At 41.7% G+C, this 20,549-nt stretch overlaps 1 protein-coding gene across 5 annotated transcripts in view; it reads right to left on the bottom strand.

Moving 5' to 3' along the window:
• LINGO1 (leucine rich repeat and Ig domain containing 1) overlaps positions 1-20,549 on the bottom strand; it is a 319,884-nt gene that overhangs the window by 241,736 nt on the left and 57,599 nt on the right. For all 5 annotated transcript variants that reach the window (XM_088443838.1, XM_088443876.1, XM_088443869.1 and 2 more), the window contains exon 2: positions 7,866-7,926. The gene's annotated coding sequence lies outside the window, so the exon portion shown is untranslated. The remainder of the gene's footprint in view (positions 1-7,865; positions 7,927-20,549) is intronic.

Here is a 20,549-nt window from a genome sequence, read left to right as displayed (position 1 = left end):
TTTGCAGTCTGGCAGGACACATTATTCTGCTTAAAAAGACCACAGTCACCAAGGAATACCATTGCATTAAAGATGTACTTGGTCTGCAACAAGGTCCAGGTAGGTGGTACGTGTAAAAGTAACTTTCACATGAATGGCAGGACCCAAGGTTGCCCAGCAGAACATTGCCCAGAGCATCACACTGCATCTGCCAGCTTGCCTTTGTCCCATAGTGCATTCTAGTGTCGTCTCTTCCCCAGGTAAACGATGCACATGCACCTGGCCATCCAAATTATGTAAAATAAAAACTAACTAATTAGACCAGGCAACAGTCTTCCATTGTTCCATGGTCTAGTTTTGACATTTATGTGCCCATTGTATGCACTGATGTAGGCAGGGATGAGCATGGGCACGCTGACCGGTCTGCAGCTACTCAGCAAGCTGCAATGCACGGTGTGTTCTGACACCTTTCCATCATAGCCAGCATGAACTTTTTCAGCAATTTGTGCTACAGTAGATCTTCTGTGGGATAGAACAAGACAGGCTAGCCACATGCATCAATGAGTCTTGGGTGCCCATGACACGGTTCACGGGTTGTCCTTCCTTGGACCACTTTTGGTAGGTCCTAACCACTGCATACTAGGAACAGCCCACAACACAAGTCGTTTTGGAGATGCTCTGACCTCTAACCATCACAATTTGGCCCTTGTCAAAGTCTCTCAGATCCTTACGCTTGGCCATTTTTCCTGCTTCCAACACATCAGCTTCCAGAACGGAGTGTTCACTTGCTGCATAATATATCCCATCCCTTGACTGTTGCTATTGTACAGGGACAATCAAATTTATTCACTTCATCTATCAGTGATTTTAATTTTATGGCTAATTGTTGCGTACCTTGTGCTCAATAGTAGATGTAGGAATTTAGAAGCGGAGGAGTGGTAAATGAAGCTAAATGATCGGCCACAATGTCCCCAATGATTTAGTGATTTTGAAAGGTTTAAATAGTAGCCCTAATTTGCATAATAGTGTAAAAATGTATCTAAAATTATGGCTTTGTCCCCTACCTTTCTCATGGCAAATGCGTGCACACAGCCACACTCACACATTGTACAAAAACACACATACGTACACACGAGACAGACACACACATACGACAGACAGACACACACACACGTGGTGCAGACAGACAGACATAGAAGAGAGACTGGGAGTAACAGTGTGCAGAAATCTATTGGTAAAGTACCTGTCTGTGTCCCGAGACAGATACTGAGAATTGTGTTAAATAATGATGGACTGAATAGAAAAACTCCTGGTTTGTTCATTCTGCTAAAAAGAAGGTTCTAAATAAAGTTTTGCTTCTATTTATCTCCTTGTTTTGTCCCTATTATTGACTCATGTTGTGCAAATTGCAGCCATTTTTCTGGAGAACCAAAATGAACTGAGGCCTATGTTAATAGCTCACCCACTATGGCAGGGGTCTTCAACATCTGGGCTCCAGCTGCTATGGAACTACACATCCCAGCATGCCCTGCCACTGTTTTGATATAACAGCATGCTAAAACTGTGGCAGGGCATCCTGGGATCTGTAGTTCCACAGAAGCTGGAGGGCCAAAGGTTGAAGACCCATGCACTATGGCTTCTGCTTGGAAGACTAATTGGATTGTCACACTTGTCAACAAAGTGGTGAGTTACATTCAGAGAAGGGATGTGTCTAGATACAATGGTATACGGAATAGTATAAAACCCCTTCAGTAGCTGTACCTGGAAGTGACTTGGGTGAGGACGGAAGTGGAGGTTTCTGCCCACACTTTCCAGGAAAATAAGAAAGACTGCTCCTTGCAGGGTCGCTTCGCTCGCCACACTACGGGCACGGTGGCTTCGCACGCCACATGAAAATTTTCCCCCTCTATGCCCACTTGGATGGTAGGGAATGAAGTTGGACGCTGACTGATGACGTCATCGTACAGAAACGGAAGGGGATCTATCTCATTCCAATGGTGTACTGGCTCACTTCGAGCACTGAGTGTGCTGCATCCTGCTGCCCATTCTACTGCACTGATGCAGAGAGGTCATTTATACATTCACTGTTGGAAGAGCAAACCTTTATCTCAAGAAAATACTACAATACGGTGGTTAAGTGATATCTCTGAGACCAATGATTACAAATAATTGGTTAATTTTGCCAAATGATTATATATACTGACACAAATGCTAAACTTTTTCGAAGTAGGCCTTCTAATTGTTCAGACACCATGTGCAAACTGCAGTAAAAAAAAGACAGCAATCTCTGTTTACTACTTTTAAAATACATTGAAGTCAATTGCCATTAAACAATTAGGCACTTAGTGAATTTCACTCAATACCGTGATACAACATTAAAAACACTAAGGGACTGATACAGTTAGGGGTAAAATGCGCGTACATTGCCGTATGAAAAAGGTGTGCAGAAAATAGCATATTTTTGCACACATGCAGAGCTGTACGCATCTGGAGATACACAAGCCTCTGCATCTGCAACATATGTTGGTTTACTACAAGTCATCGTCATCAGTGTGTACTTGCATCTGTCCGAAACTACATGCAAAACAATTATAAAAAAAACCTTGCGCTTGTGCTAATGACCTGGTTGCATGTAAGTGTATCTGTGTGTAAGTTCGATTATAAATATAAACCTGGAACATATGCCACTGGCATATGCAGTCCCAACAGACTGCATATTTACTCCATTAATGTAATTTTGGAATTATACCAAGTCCTGCTTCACATGCATCTTTCAAGATGGTTGCGGCTCAGCACATGGGCACAAATACGCCATTTTTACATGTTGCTTTTTAGAGCTTATTTTTGTAACGCATATGTGTCCAACTCAGAATGAGCCTCATTGTTCAGTAGCACTAAAGTGAAAATATTGTGGAAAATACAGACGGGTTGTGTAACATCATCCATGTCTGGGCAATCACCGGGTCGCCATAGGGACTAAGAAGTGTGCCGTGGAATATGTTTCTCTTATGCACTCGGCAATCCATCTAGAATGATTCCCCATAAGCAGGTTGCCCAGGACAACCTGATCTCCAGTGCATAAGCCAGGGATCTTTTAAAACTGGTTACTGACATTAGCACCACTGTAGAAATGTAGCCAGAGTTGCAAAATACTGTATTTGCTGAAAACATCGGTCATGTAAGAACTGGGGTTGTTTTGTGTAGAAGCGTCTTCTATCACTGTAAACAGCAGTTTTACAGGACACTGCACATAGGATATGTAATTGTAAGCAAACAGTAGAAAATGGTCCATGGCCACTTCAGTGATAAGTGGGGCAATGTTGCTGCACATATCCTTTGAGCCCACGTTTTCATATGCTTGAAAACACAGGGATACTATAAAGTGAGCACATGACTGATACATTATATGTAGGTTCATAGGACTAGTATACTGTATGGTGTTTGCATATGGCTGGTGTAGTATGAATGATCAGAATCGGTATGTAATGCCGCTAGGCGTCAGTATTTCAAAGCCTATCTTAAGTCCCGCGTCAGACTTCCAGCGTCGGGATTCAGACTGGCGGCATCCCGTTCATCGGTCTGCTAACTACATCCCGTATGATCATATGTCTGGAACAATGCATTGGTATTATGCCTGATATAATGTGCATTTTCACATGCCACAGTAGCAGGGTTGGAAAAAAAACAGGTTGTTTTGTTTTTTTTGGTTTTTTTAAAACTTTTTTTTTTGGTTTAAACCGTTTTTTTTTTCTAAACCAGTTTTTTTGCATTAATGTTTAAATGAAAAAAAAATAATGAATCTTGCTATGTATTAGAAACCTTGATCAATCACGTTTTAATTCTTTGATATGGTTTGATATGATCTATTTAACATCTTTCAATAAAACCAAATTTTAGACTAAACGTAATTAAAACATGTAAAAGCACTTTTCAGAGAAACACAGAAACACAAAAAAAGGAGATAAGCATTAGAACTGGAAATGTCACTGGCATTAAACATTTTGAGTTCCCAGTTTGTTTCTAAGCTTCGAATGAACTAAACTGAAAGAAGAAAAAATTCTTTCTACACTAGCTGAAGATGCTTGAGCAGTCAGAAGTTAATAATGGGAAATACACTGGGGTTATTTTTTCTTTTCAATTGAGCTTTTTTTGCTCGTCCACCATTCATAAGATGATACTTGTGACACTACAGAGACTAATGGTGCGTACACACAGCGATATAAATGAGCGATTTGAACTATATCGTTATCATTACCGTTATCGTTCAAATCGGTCATTTAAATGGTCCCTACCAACTCACCATCGACGTACGGCCACGTATGGACGATAGCGATATCGTCCATCGGCCGTGCATTCCAGTCAAGTTGATCGATATCGAGCAAGTTACTATAGTGACGGTGAGTTGGTGGTGTGCTGGATGTTCGATATCGATCATCCAGCACACCAGGGAGGGTACAGGACGATCAGCCAGCGATATTGTGACGCTGGCTGATCGCTACGTGTGTATGCACCATAAGTCTTTCTTTCTAGCACCCATCTCAACATGACTGAAGGTTTTGAATTGAAATACAAAGGTAAACATGGAGATTAAACCATGACGTGTTTCTCTGTATATTGCCTGTTTTATGTGTTGGTGTTTACTCTTTAAGATTCAGAATGTTAGCTGTGGTTTTTTTTCCTGCCCTATGGGATTGATGGGGGAGAAGTCTTAGCTTGATGCAAGGCAGATTTAGCACCTCTCTTATCTGGTTCATCCTCCATATATCTTTGTAGTGTGTGTGATTTACTGCATTGGTTCAGCTTACTCAGATAAAGACCACAAGCAACAAGAATGTGGAATAATAGCAGTCACAGCGTTGTGCCTGTAGTCACAGCATAATAAGAAAAAACAGAGTGTTTTCGTTTTTTTTTAAAAACCATTTGGTTTAAACCAGCCAACCCTGCACAGAAGGAAACATGTCACAGCCGTATGTGCACAGGTACATACTGTAGCCCTCAAATCTTGTTTGTTTGTATAATCCGTCTCAAATTTGAAACTACTGAATTGCTGGGTCCTAAAATTTGCCCTGGCTCGTAATATTTGTAGTAACTTGTCCAGGTTTGATTGACTTTATCTATTCTAACCCAATCCACATAATGAAGTATACATGTACTATAGCTAACTGATATGTTTATTCTAGTCTCGTCTGCTCTACCACTATTAACACCAGACTAAAACCTCTCACAAAAGACTAATAAAACATCAAATAACACACTCTGCTACCACAGCATTGGTACATCAAAAACGTATTTTTAATAACCCAGCTCAGACTCATTACAATATCATAATCCAGCACTAAGACTTTATTATTTAATATCGTGCAGCTACTGTATTAACCCAACACTACAATGTACATATCAATTAAGATATACACAGTGTAACATTCTTTTAAACCATCTCTGAACCACAAAACTCCCATTGCTAATCTAACCAGCCCGACTCAACAAATCTGTCTTGTCTGTTAACAGAGTGTGTATATATAGTACTGACTCACCCACAAAACAATAGACAGCAACAAAGACAACTAATAACATCTATGTTAACACATTATTAAACCGCACATAAAAGTATTGTAGCCCTGCACAGAGAGACTGCACAATTGTTTATGAGCGCAAAGTATAACAAAGCCACAGAAATCTATACTGAGCCATTTCACACACACATGCCCACAAACACATAACTATAACACATTTACAGTTTACAATTCTATCTTCTAAACAAGCAATGAGACAACAAATCGAAATCTCTACTGCCATCCCAAACACTGCACGCTCATAACGCCCACGTGTCCCTTATCGACATCTTTTGGAGACAAATGCCCTTGTACCTAATTATTTTCATAGTGCCCCTCCTTTGGGACTCATGCATGGATACATTTAACTGGTTCACTTCTAATACAAATGTGTCCAGCTCCTCCATTCTCTGTGTTACTGTGTGTTCATCTTTCAGCTTAAAGGGGTCTGTGAGATATACAATAAGTTGTTCATTTATATCCAGAAAGGTATTTACACATTGCTGTAACACTGATATTTGGAGATTAGAAGTCAGTGATATTTGCAGAGCTGCTCATCTGACTATTTGCTTCTTACTGTATTTGGATGTTTCATTTTGTATTTGGATGTTTCATTTTGTATTTGGATGTGTCATTTTGTATTTGGATGTGTCATTTTGTATTTGGATGTGTCATTTTGTGTTTGGATGTGTCATTTTGCACATTCTCTTGTTCCCCTGATTGTTTTTGTTGTAACCAAATTCCCATTACTCTTTTTTGCTTTGCCCAGAGCTCTCCTTTATCATACCCCAAACAAACCACAACACAGAATAAAATAACAGTTATTGTCTCTTTTATATAAATAATGTGGAATGCCATTAGAAGATTTAGCCTGCTCTGCCATGAGATAACATTTCTGGGTTGGGTACGGGATCCTGGTGCTCAGAATCCCGACTGGGTTACAATCTTGATAGAAGCAGGTAAGTATACTACCCTTCCCCTGCCCCTCCCTCCCTGCCCCTCCCCAGCCCAACCCTCCCCCTAGTGCCTAACCCTCCCCCTAACCCCAGTACTTACCTTTGGGATGCCAGCAGTCGGGATGCTGGAGTCGGGATTCTGACTGGTGTCAGGATTCCGGCGCTGGCATACTTAGCGCCGGCATTTCAACAGCCAGGATATTAATTACATCCCCAATTTCTTCCCAACTCTGCTTCAACTATTCTTTAAGCACTGTAGTTTACTAGGGCTGTAAGATAATGTACTACATAATCCACCGGTCAGTCATCACACCATTAACACTGTGCACATCGCTAGTCCTGCTTTAATTGCAACCTTACCGCAAGACAATATCTCACATCTGAATAAGATAAAAGGTACTGAGAAAATATAGTACAACATGCAAGTAGTAATAACTCATCAGGCTGTTATCAGTTCTATATATTGTTCTACAACCTTAACACACCATTGCAATTACATGCTTTAGGCCTTGTTGAAACATATGCCCTGCAAAAATGGATAAAAGTGTACCGTTTATGTTGCATCCACTAATAATACAATGCTGACTCTCTAATACCCCTTTTCCACCAAAATCCCGGGTCTGTCCCTAGATTTTTTTACCCGGCAGTTTGCCAGGTTGTATCGGGCTTAGACCCCATTTCCACTGCACCCTCGTCCCGGGTTTTTACCCGCATCGCCTCCGTTTCCACTGAACCCGGGTAAGCCCAGCAAAACCTGTGGATATTGTTAAAATTTCCCTTTATTCAGGCTATTTTAATAACATCCACATTTAATGACATTTTTAAAGACATCCTTTATTAATTATTATTATTTTTGTTATTATTTATTTAATTATTATTATTATTTATTTTATTTATTTAATGATATTTTTAATGACATCCTTTATTCAGGTGTCTCCTCTGGTCTCTGGGTGATTACATCTGCAGCCAGCACCCTGGAAGGGGCAATCAGTGGCTTTTGCAATTACCTGGGTCGAAAAACCCGGGTAAGAGCTGTTTCCACTGCAGTGTTACCGGGTTTTACCCACTAAAAACCCTGCTCGATACCCGGGAAAAAATCCTGGGTCAGTAGACCCGGGATTTTATCCTTGGAGCAGTTTCCACTGAGCCAAGTCCCGGGTAGACACGGCAATTACCCGGGTTTTTTAGGCAGTGGTAAAGGGGTATTAGTAGTACTAAAAACTGACCAAAAATGATCGCTTACAATACACAGCCTATTACTCCATACGCTTCTAAATACTAAGCCTAAAAACTCTAAATATTTTTGCAGTGATATAACTTATTTGCAGTATTAGCAGGCCATGTATGGAGTTCTGTATGTACTCTGATAATGTCTTACCTGTCAGGGAGATGTCAGAGATTTCTGTCACTCACGGGTCATTCCAAAGAGTTCTCTAACTCTACAAAAGAAAAAGCACAGGTTACTTAGGACAAGCAGCAGAGGGTTACACATCTAAATAGAAGCTCCATGTTGGCAAGTTTTCCCAATGGCATACAATAGATTGTCTAATAAAATATTCTATTACAATACCCTATATAATTATTAAAATATAGAATGCTGGATGGTAAGCTTTCTGCTCCTAACTGCCTCTCGCTTGTTTGCCTAGTTAAACAACAACTATAGTGAAATTGAAAAACAAACAACTATTATTACACCAAATTAATATTTTTTTCAACTAAGATACCGTTAATCAACAGCTTCTTTCTGAAATATCACACTTTGGTAAATACTCCTTTATGTATGAGTATATGGGTTTATATAAAACATGATTAATATATCATTTAAGACATCACTAAATTGAAATACATATTTGGCTCTAATACAGCTGCTATTCATTTTTCAGTTCAAATAGTTGTTATTCAAGAGCGTTTTGAAAAAACACATGAACAGCATAGTACTCCTACCTTTGCCCTTATAAATTCCTTAAAAAAAGTAAAGATCAGTGAACGTATAAGGTATTTACAACTAGCTCTCTTCCCATAGCTGTTATTGTAATGGTTACATGCTGTAGATACAATACATAAAATGACCACTGGAAAACTAATAATTAATGGCTAACATGTTCTATTCTATAAAATTCGTGGTTGGAAAGTTAAGTGTGTTCTGTTCTCTTATATTGCTAATGAGTCATTTACATGCACTATGATCATGTTTATAGGTCATGGGGAATTATTGTCATTTGATTATTTCGCCCATTTTGCCTAAAACTTTGTTCACTTTATTCTCTAATTCTTGTAAACTTGAAGACATTTTCAGGTTTTTCCATTTCTACGCAACCAGGGGAATGACTGCTTCAGTGAATATAGGAAAATCAGTGTAGCATACGGCAGGTAGGTGCTGTTGGTAGGGGATTCAACTGTAAGAAGGACGTAGGTGCTGGGTAGATAGTTTGTTGGTAGGAGCTGAGGAGAAGTCAACGGTCATGGTACATATCAACATAAATTAATAAATTAGAGGAAGATGTACAGTCCTCAGGGATCTACGCTGTACACTTAAAGCAACACTTTCACACCTCTGAAGCAAGGTTAGTAACTGGCTGAGAAGATGGTGTAGGAAAAAGATTTTTGGGACAAGGCCGAACTGTCCATCATCTACAATATTCAGAGTACGTATGGGCTGCACCTCAATAGTGATGGAAAGAACATGGTTATAATCCTTTAAGAGATTTTAAACTAAGAACTGGTGGAGTAATGATACAATAAAAGCAGTGTGCAATATAGAGCAGACAGGGAATAGGCCTTAGTTAAGAGAAATGGGGAAGAGTGTTTAGAGAAGTTAGAACAGGATGGAATAAGTCTGCATGCCCAGTTGCTTAGAATGAGTGTTGGCATTCAATTGGCAGCCACTGTATTTTTTCTCTAACAGTGACTGATGTACCAATGTTAGACATGGGATGTAGTGGTTTCATTGTAGATGTTGGTCTGCAGTGAAAAACATTTTTGTCCTCACTTCTCCCCCCGCACAGATAGTTTGACCATACTACAAACTGTAGATGACACAGGGTGGGAACAAACCTACAAAGCAAGCACAGTTTGTATTTTTTTTGTTATGCAAATGACGATCTGCTGTTTGGGCAGGAACACGAGCAGCTGGCAGCCGTGAGGCTACGGTGTGTATTTTTGTGATGATGTTGATCACTGCAATGTTTAATCTGAGGGCTCATGTATGGGATAAAAATAAGGGAATGAGATGCTCCGGTGGACTGAAGAATGAGATGTGTGGCTAAAATATAGATGTGGAGGGAAACAAATTGAGGGATGAGGTTGGCTTACAAAATAGTATGATTATTTATGTGGGCTCCTAATTTCTTCATTCTTGTCCACCACAGGTTAAAAAATTGAGTTGCAAAAATGAATTGTTAATAGATATAGCAAATGTATAGTAACAAATAGGTGAGGTAGAATGAATGACTTTGGAAGAGGATTATTATATAGGTGGAGTAACTGACTTGGATGAATAAATGTAATGACTGGGCAGTGAAATTGGGAGGATTTTTCATGCTTAGTAAAGATAGTAATAAGAAAGGGAGAAGGGGTTTAGGCTTATATACAAACTTGTTTAAGATTTGCCCAGCGGGAGGTGAAGATCGTGAGGGCTGAAACAATGTAGAGTTGGTTATATACTTGTGTACCGACAGACAGACTTATATTATATATATTATCACTTATTTATATGGCGCCACAAGTGTTCCCCAGTGCCTTACAAAGTACATAAACAAATAGGTTGACCAGTGATTTATAGTACAATACAATACAATACAGCACATGGATAATATATATTGCTACAATAGCGACCATAACATCCAGATAAGCAACAGAGCATAAGCAACCAAGTGTTTGGGGAGTATGAAGTAGATGAAAGTAAAAATAAGGAGAAGCACAAGAGGGTAGAGGGCCCTGCTCATAAGAGCTTACATTCTAAAGGGGAGGGGCAGCCAAACAGGTGTGACACAGATGGAATAGACAGGGAGGAAGGAGCATGTAGTTAGGATGAGAGCTGGAAGGTTTTGATGTGGAAGTAGTGGGTCTTGAGAGCCTGTTTGAAGGATTATAGAGAGGTGAAGAGTTTGATGGGAAGAGGGAGAGAGTTCCAAAGGTGGGGAGCAGCACCGGCAAAATCTTGGAGGCAGGAGTAGGAGGAAGTAATAAGTTGGCATGAGAGGCGGCAAGCATTTGTTGAGCGAAGAGAGCGGACAGGAGAGTGAAGGGAGATGAGATCAGAGATGTAAGTGGGAGAGGAATGTGTGAGGGCTTTGTAAGACAGTATGAGAACCTTGAATTGGGTTCTGAAAGGGAAGGGGAGCCAGTGGAGGGCTTGTAGGAGAGGGGAGGCAGATGTAGAGCGTTTGGAGAGGAAGATGAGCCAAGCAGCAGAATTGAGGGCAGACTGGAGAGGAGAGAGATGGGAGATGAGAAGGCCAGATAGGAGGAAGTTACAATAGTCCAATCTGGAGATGACCAGTGAGTGTATAAGGGTTTTAGTGGCATCCTGGGTGAGAAAGGCTCTGATCTCAGAAATATATATATATATTTTTTTTACATCAATAATTTTTATTAAAGTTTTGTTCCATTAACAACATGGAAAGGGAGGGCTACAGAAAAAAAGAAAACATAAGGACAGGAGGAAAAAGGGGGGGGGGGAATCAGACATTACTGTCAATATAATAAACCTCTTAATTACATTGTATTGGAAAAACATTTAACATATTCACAATACTGCACAAATAAATATTATAAAGTAATAAAATAACACAATAATAAGTAAAGCATCAAAGCATCAAACCCCCAATACCAACAGTTTAGCCAAACCAGACATAATAATACAAAACGAATAACACTCTCCTACATAGAAATCAATTAGCATCAAGAAGCAGCGTGGCGTCCTCTCCATTCGTGACAAATTCATGCCATTTGAACCATTTTACCAGAGGGGAGGAGGCCACAAAGGAGTATGGGATACCTAAAGTTTCCATTTGGAAAACGTATTGAATCTTGCCTAAATATTTTTGTAAGGATGGAGGAGACGGAATCATCCAGTTTTGTGCTATAGCTGCCCTAGTGGCAATCAATATGTGACCTAGAATATATTTGTCAGAATTAGACAGCTCTTGGGGATACATATGGAAAAGAGCTATGGAGGAGTTTCTTGAAACTGGACATGAGAACTTTGTGTGCTAATACAAATACTACATGCCAAAGATTTCAGATAATTGGACAATTCCAAAATATATGAAAGATATGAAAGATATCTCCCTGTTCCGAACATTTCCACCAACAATATTTTGACTGGGAGGGCCATATTTTGTATAGCTTTTCAGGTGTAAAATACAACCTATGTAGTAGCTTGAATTGCATCTCTAAATGGTTAGAACATCTAGAGAATCTATGAGCTGTTAAGTAAATTTCTTCCCATTGTTGGGGGGGTGAGTACAATTTGTAAATCCGTTTCCCACTGTAATTGTGCAGGGGATTTAGTAAGGGTCTTATTATCTATATATAGGGAATACCAAAATCTTATAGCACCTCTAACATTTCCTGACGACATTTCGGCTAAGATATTAGAGGGGGGTAAAGCCAGTGAACCTGTGGTTCGAAACATATCAGAGACCCAGTGACTAATACTTATATAAGTAAAGAATTCGCTTGAGGGTAAATTATATTGCTTCTGTAAATACGAAAAGGAACACATAGAATTATTACATAGTACGTCGGTTATTGTGTTTATACCTCTAGAGCTCCATGGTAAAATGTGCAAATCTGGAATTAAACGGGAAAGGGCCAAAAGAGAGATATTAGGTAGGTAGAATCATACAACAAGAGACTCCTATAGTAGCAAACCATGCTGTAAGGGAATCAAATATTGGTCTAGGGGAGTCGGTCGAAGATGGACGAAATTGTCTAGGAGTCCAAATCATTTATTTTAAGGGGAACTGAGGAGACAAAGTTTTCTCCAGTCACTAATCTTGGCTACTAAGCATGCATTATGATAGGCTAATAGTTCCGGGACATCTAGGCCACCTCGATGTCTGTGACGTGTTAAACGACTGTAAGCTATTCGTGGAGTTTTACCTTTCCAAATATATTGTAGAATAAGTCTATGTATTTGAGCTATGTAGCGCTGTGGTGCTAAGTAAGGAATTGTGCTGAACAGATACATTAAATTGGGTAGAACCATCATCTTGAACGCTGCCAATCTACCCAGCCAGGAGACTTCAAAGCTCATCCACCTCTTTAAAAGATCAGCAACATGTATTATAATCGGAGAAAAGTTAATCTCAGCAAATTTAGAGACATTATTTGGAATATGGTTACCAAGGTATAAAAGGGATTCTGTCTTCCATTGATATCTTTCTTTGAAGCTATGTAAGTGTCTTCTGAGATAGATGGAAGGGTAATGCCTCTGTCTTGGTGGTATTTAATTTGTAGAAAGATGCATTGCTGTATCTATCTATAACCTCATGTAAGACAGGCAAAGAAGTCTCCGGGCTGGTAACAAATAATAAAACATCGTCGGCAAATAAACATAATTTGTGTGACGTGGAGGCTACAGCAATTCCTGGGAAACATGACATTTCTCAGATAGAAGTGGCAAAAGGCTCGATGGCTAGCACATACATTTATGGCGAAAGGGGGCAACCCTGTCTTGTACCGTTAAGAGATAGTAAATAGAAAGATAAGAAAGCATTGCTCAATACTTTGGCAGTGGGGTTACTATATAGAGCTGATATAGAAGAGAGTATTGCTCCCCGAAATCTGAATTTCGTTAAGGTAGCTATAGGAAATTCCCAATGCAGGCGATCAAATGCCTTTTCGGCGTCTAATGAAAGCAAAAGGGCTTCCTGTTTCCTTTTAACTAGCATTTCAGCCAAATCAAAAACCCTGCGAGTATTGTCCGAGGCTTGACGTCCTCTAAGAAAACCCCACTTGGTCTGGATATATGAGCTGAGGAATCAATGGGGAGAGGCGATTGGCAATTAGTTTAGAAAAAATCTTCACATCAGAATTAAGGAGGGCAATTGGTCTGTAATTCTGACATAGAGAGGGGTCTTTCCCAGGCTTAGGTATAGTGATGATCCGTGCTTCTAACATCTCAGTTGGAAGAGACCCTTGTTCAGCAGCTGAATTAAAAAGAGTAGTAAGAACAGGGGCAACCTCAAGTGAGAAGTGTTTATAAAAAGAGTTGGAAAATCCATCTGGGCCAGGTGCTTTACCTAAAAGGAGGGCCTTAATGACATCCACAATCTCTCTCTCCAACCATAGGGTATTAAGAGACTCCAACTCATCAGTCGTCAGTTTAGGTAAATGTAGTTTTTCCAAAATAGAGGAAATAAGGTTATGTGTGGGTTGGGGAGTATTAGGATCGTTATGTAAATTATATAATTTGTCATAATATTTGGTAAATACGCCTGCGATGGACGAGGGATTAAGCAATCTCTGTCCATCTGGCGTATTGATGGCTTGTAATCTATTTCTTGTTTGGCGTAGACGTAATTTATGTGCTAAAAATTTGCCCGCTTTGTTGTCTAGGGTATAACATTTCTGTTGTAGTTTAGACAGGGCGCCTTTTAGACGTTCCATGAACAATTTTTTAAGTTTATTTCTAATGGATACCAACTCTCTTTTAAGAAGACGAGATGGACGAGTACGATTTAAAGATTCTACCTGCGCCAGGCGGGTTTCCAGGTCAGTCTGTTGTTGGAGGTATTTTTTATGTAGTCTAGAACCTGTCTGAATAGCCACTCCCCTTAGGACTGCCTTTAGAACACACCAATACATGGTTATTGACGTGTCTTCTGGGGCATTAGTAGCCTTATAAATTGAGAAGGTATCCAGTAGAGTAGTGGCTGCTTCAGGTGAGTGCAACAGATACTCAGGAAATCTCCATTGTTTAGGGGGAAGCTGAGAGCACGACAAGGTCACAGATGAGTGGTCAGACCAAACTACAGGGACCTCAAAAATATTTTTAGGATGAAATCGACAGGACTGCGAGAGGTTCTGGATAGGTGGTTTGAGGAGAGGGAGGAGTCCAGGATAGCTCCAAGACAGCACACTTTGGGGCTAGAGGAGATAGTTGTACCAGCAATTGATTAAGAAATAGTGGGAAGTGAGGTTATGTTGGGAGTGGGAAAATTATCAGCTCAGTATTAGACATATTAAGTTTAAGAAATTGCTGGGACATCCAGGAAGATATATCAGAAAGACAGTTGGAGACAGAAGTGAGGAGAGAGGGGAAGAGGTCAGGGGTGGAAAGGTGCATCTGAGTATCATCAGCATGGAGATGATAATGGAGGTCAAAAGAGCTGATGAGTTCACCTACAGAGGACGTATAGAGGGAGAATTAGAGAGGTCCAAGAACAGAACCTTGGGGAACACCTACTGAAAGAGGCTGTGGGGGGGGGAGAGGAGTCATGAGAGGAGACAGAGAAGGATCAGTCAGAGGTAGGAGGACAGCAAGGAGAGGGCAGTGTCTCGTAGACCAAGGGAGTGAAGGATTTGCAGCAGGAGAGAGTGGTCCACAGTGTAGAAAGTAGCAGGGAGATCAGGGAGAATGAGCAGAGGGTAGTGGCCCTTGGATTTGGCAGTTTCAGTGGAGTGGAGAGAACGGAAGCCAGACTGAAAAGGGTCGAGCAGGGAGTGGGAGGAAAGAAAGGTGCTAAGGTGGTTGTAGATAACACGCTAAAGGAGGCAAAAGGCAGGAGAAAGATGGGACGGGATAGATAGATAGATAGATAGATAGATAGATAGATAGATAGAGAGAGAGAGAGAGAGATAGAGAGAGAGAGAGAGATAGTAGACACTAATGAAGTATTGACTGGAATTTGTTAAGCCACTTAACATATGATAGTAATGAAATCCAATTATCCAAACTGAAATGGCAGACTTTGTTATGGGTTATTTTATCCAGATATAAATTGGTACAAATAGCTCTGATTGTGGCAATGAAAGACACTTTTTATCTCTATTTATAAATAAGACAACAAGCTTTTGCACCTAGTAGAAGAACCAACCAGAAGGGGGAGGGGGATGGGGATGGGGCTGCTGCTGCAGATGGTACTGTGTAATAGAGCAGACATATCTAAGGTACAGGTGAGTGGACATTTAGAAAATAGATATCAAAACATGGTAACACTTGACTTGAGTTTCAATAAAACGTTTTGTAACAGAGCTATAAAAACAATGAATTTTAGAAGGCCAAAGTTTGATAATCTTAGAGAAGCACTGAAGCTTGCAGACTGGGAAAGTATTCTCTTAAAACCACAGAGAAAAATGAGATTTAAAAAAAAAAAAAAAAAAGTTTGAAATAAATACTTTTGCAAACATACCATACGGAGAAAGAATTTGTAGAAATAGAAAACAAACAATGTGTAAGAAAGTTTGTGACGTAAAAGGAAAAAAAAGAGTAAATACAAATGGTCAAAATTAGAAAAATTAAATTGATTATGGAGATATAAGGAATGTACAGTAGCAGGATATTACAGAGGCAATGAGGTTAGCAAAGACTGACGCAGAGAAACGGCTTTCATGAGATCGCAAATGTAATATCAAAACATTTTCCTAGTACATATAAAGCAAGAATAATACAATAATTTGGTACTTTGCTGTTAAAAGGACTACCTTTAATTGTTATTGGTTTTTGTACGAATTTTATTTTTTCATCAAATATATTAACAATGTTTCAATAACATCTTCCTAACAAAGCTAGCATTTTGGTTTGGTTTTAACCAAACACTAAGTAGTGCTTGGTACTGTATATCCAGAGCCTTGAATTGATGGATTGCTCCAAGTATGGCTTTGAAAGGATCTTGCTTTCCAATTTTGTTCTGCCTCAGAAACTCAGGCCCTGATTCAGAGCCAGACGCTCTGACCAGAGCGCTCGCTCTGAATCAGGGCCGTCCTAGTTAAATTTGGAGCGGCCTTTTGGACGCTCGCATAGCTGTGGGTTACCACCCACAGCTTATGCGAGCGTCCATGATGATGGTCGCGATGGTCAAGACCATCGCGACCATCGGGCTTGCGACGAGACCCTGCGGTAGGGTCTCGCTGCCGCAAGCCCTGGAGTGATTTTGGCTCTATCAGAGCCAAAATCACTCCCACTGACATCACTAGTAATGTCAGTGGGGCCGGACCCAGACGGTAGGCGTTCCCATGGGAACGCCTCCGTCTGGCAGCCACGCCCCCGGCACGCCCACCAAAGGGGGCGTGCTGTCACTCACCATCGACAGCACGCCCCCTTTGGTACGAGACCCGGAGCGACAGCTTGGCTCCGTCGTGCGCATGCGCATTTGGGTACCATCGACCTGCGCTCGCGAGCGGGTCTGAATGAGACCCTCAGCTACGTAGTATTTGAGGTGGTGTCTTGCTGTACCTCTGTGCTTTTTGTTGCTCCGCCTGGCACAACCCCACATCCTTTCTACGTGTGTGGGCACTGCTGCCGGGGTCCACAAAATGGTACCTGTGATTTTCCTTGGAAGTGCTTGATGCCAGATTCTTGTAGAATAAATCATGGCGCCCTCGGCTATTATGTCAGTGATGACAGCTAACAGGGTTTTGGTGCTTCTGTCAGGCACCTCAACCAGGAAGACATTACAATCAAACAGCTAAGGGGCGGAGCTAGGTAGCACAATGGATCAGCTGTCATTATCTGCATTAAAGAAAAAAAAGCTGAGGTGTGGCCTAGCTGCAGAAGAAAAAGGCTCATTGGCACCTTACATTCTCCTGTGCCCTTGGTATTGCCTTGCCACCTCTTGGGCTACCTGGTGAACCCACCATTAGGCTTCCGGACTAGCTTCTCACTCTGGGAGCAGAAGCCCTAGCTACTCCATGAGGTGGTATTCGTGGGGTCTCATCTGTGTCTAGGGACCTGTTAATACATATCTATGCGGCTGCCCATGACTCCTCGACCGGCACCTGCGGAGTTCCTAGAGCTCTGGGACTGCAGTGTAGGACCTTCTGGGGAGCTTGCATTTCCACTAAAGATGCCCAGTGTCGGTGCCCTTACCTGGGTGGAGCCACCGGCAGAGGACAGATCAGCGGCTGCTTCTCTGGATTTCCTGAGGCTACCTCTTTTTTCTGCCCAGTGAAGAGTCCAGTGCTGCTTCCACTGCTCTGCTGTTCCTGCTTGTCGGTTCCCTCATACCCTGTGTGTGGTGTTGGCTATTATCCCCCGTCTTCCTGCACCTGGCTGTGAAGCCTCCTGTCTTGGCTGGAGTTGGTCCTGGGAGCTCGCTCGCTCTGAGTGCATACCCTTTATTCCACACAGCTCTTGGGATATAGTATATTTCACGCAGCTCTGTGTTCCTAGTGACACTAGTCCTCTGAATTCCCCCTGTCCCTCTGTGCATAATCATCATAATGCTATCTGTACATCTCCCTCTGTAAGCTCCTGACCAGTATCCCTGGATTGCTGTAACTTCATTTGTATGTGTCCCTCTTCCTCTGACATCACTTTACTACTTTCGTGTCTAAAGTCTGATGCTTCACCCGGTGCCAGGGATGCACCCCCCTCCTCAGTCTCCTTGCCACTTTCAACTGATGGATTTTTAAAATGGCCTGACTGCCTCCACTTCTTCCTCTGGGGGTTGTTGCTAAGCCAATCCTGCATTTGTTATGTTTGGACTATTATTTGCAATGAAAAAAGCTAATTGGATAAATCAATGCAGCGGCCCTCATGAATCAGTTACTCCTCAACGTTATGGTATGTGCCTGTTCTTCTCCGCACCTACCAATAATTAGCCTACCATTTCTCCTCTACCCCCTACTTCTCCCAGTCCTCAGATGGCTGAGTTGCAACAAGATCTTCCTGCTCTCTTGCTTGTCCCAGTTGACATTGCAAATTGCTTCATTACCTCAACTCCTTGCCTACCTAGGAGGACATGCAGTCTCTGAAACAAGACATTACCCGTGATCTACAAGCCAAGTTCAGATCTGAGATTGCTGCACTCCAAAGTAATATCTCTCATGTGGCAACTCGGCTCACTAATGGAGGAGGCTCATTAGGCCCAGGAGGACATTCTCTGCAAGATGCAGGAGACCATCTCGTCGCAAGCACAAGCTCTTTGTGCCTTCCAATTACGTCTTGATGTTCTAGATAGCAGAGGCATCCTGGCAGATATTCCTCCCGTGGTCTTACTGATGTCCTCATAAAGATCCTTGGTTGCAACCTAGATAACCAAATTCTGTTTGACAGAGCCCACAGAACTCCATGTCCTCGAACTCTACAGCCTGACAGCCAGAGGGATATAATTTGTTAATGAGGACATTCTCAGTCGCTTCAGAAGCCCGGAGGGAGCTGAGTTCAATAGCCTCAAAGTTCAAATCTTTCAGGATCTTTCGAATATAAATGGGGTTTCCCTCTGAGCTTCCAGGTCCAACATTATGGTAAGCGAGCTGTTCTTTCTGTTCCTGACAACTTAGACACCTATAAACTAAGATATATCTATTTAAGCTCTAATTCGCCCACACTGCAACACTTGTAGTTAAAGCTCAACAGGTGTCGAACTCAACAACATTATCTCTGTGTGGAGTATCTGTATATGGAACATACAAGAAGTCACTCTGCCCATCAAACTGTTCCACATAATATTTATGGTTTGATACACCAGCTGTTATAACTTTCACAATTTTTTTCATCCTGGCAGCTAAACGGGACTGTGTAAATAGACTGACAGAATTATCAAATAGATATATATATATTGTGACACAGTCAGATTAGGGGTTCCCTCTCCTGGGTAGAAGGACTCCTTTCTTACACACACCCACAGCAGCAGGGAAGCAGCACACCAGTCTGGATGCGAGTACAAGCTGGTCGGCGCCAGTCTTTATTGTACAATGTCAGAAATAACATAAAGAAAACAAACATAAATCCTAGCCCTGTCGGGGCACTAACTTCACAGGTGGTTCCCTCACTACCAGAACCTGGCAGGCACAGCACAACACTCACAGTTAGGTTTCCAAGTGTCTCTGAGCAAACTCCCTGCCTGCTCTCCCAGGTGAGACACTCAGCCCTATACACACTAGGCTTATATTGGCCACTCTCAGGTGGAAACCCTAACAAGCCTGTTACCAGGCTGCGAGAACCAAAACCTGGAGTGGCCGTGGGTGGAGCCCTCCCTCTCCTCTCACCCACAACCCCCAGGTCCCAAACTGGCTTTTCAAAAAGCCGAGACTCAAGCCTGCTACACTGCAGACTTTCTCCTGGAGGTTTAAAACACATAAGACAGGAATCTGGGACAAATGTACCTGCCACAGACCACTTTACCAGTGATCCTATCACATATCCCCCCCCTTTGTTTCGACCTGTGGGGAGGAACAACTGAAGCCCCCAAACAATGAACGCGTGACAACGCATCTGCATTTGCCAGCTGGCTTCCTGGCCTGTGTTCCACTGAAAATTTAAAAGTTTGTAACGCCAAGAACCATCTCGTAATTCTCGCATTACTGTCCTTATTTTCGGACACCCACTTCAAAGGGGCATGGTCAGTGGTCAATTTGAACTTTCTTCCAACCAAGTAGTACCTGAGAGCCTCTAACGCCCACTTTATGGCCAACGCCTCCTTCTCCACTGTGGCATCGGGTAGGCATCGAATTTTGAAACACTGTTCAACTTTTGGAAGTCATTGCAGAAACGCACACACCCGTCAGGCTTTGGAATCAACACAATGGGACTTGACCATTCACTATGTGATTCTTCAATAACCCCTAACTCTAGCATATTTTTAATTTCTTTCGACACCGATTCTCTTTGTGCTACTGGTAACCTATAGGGCTTTAGATTAACTTTAACCCCTGGGTCAGTGATTATGTCATGTTTAATGACTGAGGTTTTCCCAGGTATGTCGGAGAACAGCACCCTATTTCTGATCAGAAACTCCTTGACCTCTCTTTGTTGATTTGCCGACAGGGTTTTTGCCACTGTCACTTCGGGAACTAAGGGCCCTGGATTTACTGGAGGGGCTCGGACGGCCGACGGTACCGTTCTATCTTTCCAGGGCTTTAACAGATTTATATGGTATATCTGTTCCGG

This window comes from Taudactylus pleione, unplaced genomic scaffold (assembly GCF_031769625.1).
Source record: "Taudactylus pleione unplaced genomic scaffold, aTauple2 ptg000019l, whole genome shotgun sequence".
NCBI lineage: Eukaryota > Metazoa > Chordata > Amphibia > Anura > Myobatrachidae > Taudactylus > Taudactylus pleione.
This window is presented reverse-complemented; position numbering and strand designations above follow the sequence as displayed.